Raw genomic sequence first — 4880 nt, forward strand, 5'->3', positions numbered from 1 at the left:
GAACAAAATAATTAACTTACCACAATGTTTCTGTTTGACAAGGAGAAGTAACACTCGTCTGAATTTAATGTTACTGACGACTCAATAATTATCAGAAAACGTAAATAAAAACATGTTGTGGTCTTCATATGCCTGTTCAGTTTACTGTGCTGAAGAACCAAAAGATAAATTATATTATAAAAAACTAAATTATTTCAAACTGACTCTGATGTGATATTTTAAAATGTGTGTAAAGAGTTGCTGATGGAAACGCAGTGAGCATGTGGGCGACTGACCTCAGTCCAGCCTGGAGGTCAGGATCTGGGGTCAGGGATCTCCGTCCTGGTTGGGTCACGTTGATGTGTCCAAACTGGAGTCTGAGTGGATGAAACGGGCCAACGCGATTCTGGAAAACGAGAAATCACATGTTGGACCTGCAGCTCTGAATATGACAAGAAGTGTTTTCTTCACGGGACAGTAGTGTTTCTGAATGAGGTCATGATGTAATGATTTGTTGATATTATGTCACTTCCTGCCTTCCTCTGACTTCTTTTCACTGCCTGAATCCTTGAAGAGACGATAAGAAACACAACAAAACCGGAGCTTAAGCCAGGTGTCTCTAAGACTTGCAGTCCTTTTGTCTTTGGACCATGTGTGTGTGTGTGTGTGTGTGTAGGGCGTTTCTGCTCACACCGCAGCTGCCGGCCTCCCGGACTACCAGCCGTCAAACAACACACACAGAAAAAATCCTTTTCAGAAGCCGAGTTAGGAACCAGCGCAGAGATGATTAAATTCTCCATGCGAGGAGTTCAAAAGCAATAAAAAATGAAATGAAAACACAGGCGGGCGTGCGGCACAAAGAGCTCATTGTTGCCGGGCAGAGGAATGCCTGAGTGTGTGTGTGTTTGTGTGTCTGTGGGCAGAGGCCATGAGGAATGTGAGTTTTTGCATGAAGACAAAAGCCGGCCTATGGCTGAGCGGAGAAGAGGCACAGAGAGGGAAACGGCCGGAGAGAAGGAAAGAGCCTCGCTGCGACGTACCGGGACGCCTCCATGCGCTCGAACTCACCTGCAGCCTCATTTCCTGCATTCCCTCATCCACTGACCTCTGACCTTTGCAGTGGTGTGGACAGATTTAAGACCCTCAGCTTCCTCTGGTTTTATGGGATCTGCTCTCTGAAGGAGTTTCTTTGGTTTCAGAGCTGAGCAGAAACACTTGAAGTCAAATAAAACGTTTGGGTGCAGAAATGTCCCTCTGGGACGGATCCTCGTTCCAGCCTCGTCGGACAAGCAGAAGTCAAGATTTCTCATGTTTTCAGTTAACATCAGATGATTTCTGCATGTTGAGCTTTGAAACGTTGTAAACTAAATCTCAGTAACTCTGAGGTTCGTCCTCACCGGATGAAGAACCTCCACAGTTTTTACTTTGAACTGGAAAAGTCTTGCAGAATGAAGGCAGTGAGAGAAAACATGTTTTTGTTCCACATTAGGGAAGTTTCTGTGCAGCAGCAGCAAAGTGACACACAGATTCACACAAAGGTAGGAATAATAAAAAACAGAATAAAAAGCAGAACACTGTTCAGTCAGGGTCAAATTTAAACACAAATCTGGAAAAGATTAGCATTAATGATTAATTTATTCGTTTTGATTTTGTTTTTAATCTGATGCTAGATTTTAATTAAAGGACGTTTATTTCAATATTACATCCAGATTTTGTTTCAAATGAGATATTACATAAATTAGTGGCATGAAATAATAAAATTAAACCAATTTATTTATATGGATTACTTTATGTCTGTGACTCAAACTCATCTCTAAAATTCAGTTGCAGGTTTTTGAATGAGTTATACTGTTTCAACATTATAGTACATTACAGTTCAAATATGGCAAAAAAAAAATACTGTTATCCTTTTAGCAACTGCACAGAAATAATATATCAGTGTTGTTATATAACTGAATTATTCCTCCATCACCAAAAATTAATAATCTAATTTTATCTTGGATACTGGAAATATATAACTATTTCTGCACTTCCCACTAATTAAAATGAATATTACTCATTACTGCCTTATGAAACTAAACATTTTTACAGTACTTTTTGTCATAAGTTGTATTCTTTGATACATCAGAACCAGAACATGTGAATGTAATCCCTACTTCTTCTGGTTTTTATCCCCGGAGCAGGAATTTAATTTTCTTTGTGCTTTAGGTGACCTTTGCTCCATAAAGCAGTTCTCGCTGAAGCATCTTAACCTGAAAAAGACTCGACCGATCAAAGATAAGACTCCAGACATAGAGCAGCAGATTCAGCAGCAACATTTGGTTTGCTGGATTAACCCGTCCTCTGCAGCGATGAGGAGTTATTCATGGAAAACTATAAATAGTTATTAATGTTTCCCAGAGCAAACACAGATGCAAACTCGACCCTGGTGATTTGATCAGGTTGACATTTGATAATAAGAGCGGAATAACAACGCTGTCCCCTTTTACAAAGAACTGCTTCAGGTTCTGCTTCCTCTTTCTGCCTCCCAACATTCAAACGAGAGAAGCAGGAAAGAGGAACCTTTTGTTTACATGCAAATGATGGAGAAACAATCAGAGAAATACTGACGCTGCTTTACTGCTCATCATTAATCTGTCCGCTATGAAAGGTCGTCGCTCCATCGCAGGAAATAACACTGAGCAGACTGAGCAGAGAGAAGGTAATGTTCAGAATCTGGAGGCCGTCATCAGCAGCACATCTGCAACGAAGCACAGAAAAGAGCTGCAAACCGGGTCAGTTTGTCCTGCTTAACCCTGAAGGCAGAATACACACATCCTTTATCATCCATTATTGGGGAAATTCAGGTTTTCCAACAGCGACATAAACAGCATACAAAGATAAAAATGGCTGCAACTGATGAGAACAATTTAAAAGTAGAAAATTCAAAAGAGTCCTGTCAAAGTGTGCCTGTCGGTTGGATCCCAGAGTTCTGATCTGACCCAAATCAGTGGTACTGAGGCTGAACATGAACAATGTTAACATCGTTAAGGTCAGCTAAATGTAGTCAGTAAGATGTGGGATGTCACTAGAGCAGGGGTGGGCAATCCTGGAGTCTTGTCCAGGCCTTCACGGTCCTCCATGTTGCGTTTCATTGCTTTAATATGTTGGATTTTAATGGGGAAAATAAACAATTTAACCATTTCAATTATTAATGTTGGTGCAGAATCACAAAACAAAACAGAGAAACAAGAACAAACCTCATCTAGGGCTTTTAAATCTAAACTAAAGGTCCTGAGGCTGATTCTACGACATGCACCTGATTTTTATAGCTCTATATTTTTCTTTTTGGTTTTTTTTTGTGTTGCATTTGTTGCTGCCTTTTGGCCAGGACTCTTTTGAAAAAGAGTTTTTTTTAATCTGAACGGGGATTTATAAAATACAATTAAATTATGACCTCATTTATATTTGCTGAATTATTTGGGAGAGTTTATTAGGTTTTCACATATATTCATAATTGAATGTGCTGTACCTTTAAATATGCCGTGTTTAGCAATGATTACTGTCTGATTGAAGTCCAGGGCATCATGTGACCAAAGCTGTCAACCTGTTGAGCCTCGATGAAATATTTCCAGCTTGGTCAAAGGTTTTAAGATGAATTTCATTATAATAATTATAATGTTGTAGTTGTTTTACTGGCCGCGGATCCAGTGGGACCGGATCGCGTGTTGACCTCGGTGCTGGCGGCATTGTGTGAAGCCGCTCTTTGACGCTCCAGCTTTCCTTTGACGTGGCTCCGGGTTTCACATTCCCTCCATTGTCCCAGGAGACGCTGCGGGTCTCACCTGTGCCTCTTTGTCTGCTGCTGGCTGTCAGACTCACAGCACAGGGAGGAGATGTGGAGCCATCGCTCCGGGTCATCAGAACCGGTCCGTTCGCTCTGAGACGGTCAGCATATCGACGAGACGCCAGACGCAGTCGCTGCTTAGTCAGGAACGTTTTTCATCTAGTTTTATTGTTTTATTCCTCTAAATATTTGTTTATTTCATCAACTTTATAACTCAGCAGGGTTCAGTCTTCAAATGTTGACATTAGTTAAACCTGCAATACCTCCACTGATATAATTATTAAAGCTGCAATATGTAACTTTTATAAACTTTTTTTTTTTTTTTTACATATTTGCTGAAACTGTCATATCCTGACGGTTTGGGATGGGAAAGAAAACCGAGCTTTAGCCTCTGCTACCCTGCAGCTAGCATACCCTGTTATTAATGCTAATGCTAACTGGCATTAGCATTAATAGTGATGTCAGCGGATAAACGGTTTTGCTGTAACAGTAAGTTGTTTCTCTGCCATTAGCATATTTAACAGCGAGAACGTGAGGTTGATTGTTTTCGCATCCACCTGAATAATGTGCAGTTGCGCCACTGCTTAAAACCAGAAAGTTTCTCACTAAACAAAGATATAAACCTTTGCATTTGGACAAGTTTTATCTCATTTTAACGAGAACCTTTGTGGTAATGAGAAACGTTCACGTTTTAATGAGATTTCACCAGAAAGTTTGTCCTAAAGCAAAACCCATTAAAAGGAGAAAGTTTCGTGTTAAACCGATATAAACTTGTTCATTTTAGCAGGTTTTATTACTTATTTTAACGGGAAATTTTGTTATAAAGAGAAACTTTCTAGTTTTATGAAATAAAACTCGTTAAAATGAAAAAGTTTGTCTAAATGATATCCAAAACTCAATAATAAAAAAAGACTGTTTCTTATTCAAACAAGATATAAAACTTGTTTTTAGTAAAAACTTTCTCAATTCAACATATTTAGAGAAAATGTTTCTGTAATTTATTCTCTAATCTCCAGCAGTTAAACGTTTCCGCAATGAAACCAATCACCACTAAGACAAACTGCTTCAAACGCCC

The sequence above is a fragment of the Poecilia latipinna genome, unplaced genomic scaffold, assembly GCF_001443285.1.
Source record: "Poecilia latipinna isolate Pla-1442-1.1 unplaced genomic scaffold, P_latipinna-1.0 Scaffold782, whole genome shotgun sequence".
In the NCBI taxonomy this organism is placed as follows: domain Eukaryota; kingdom Metazoa; phylum Chordata; class Actinopteri; order Cyprinodontiformes; family Poeciliidae; genus Poecilia; species Poecilia latipinna.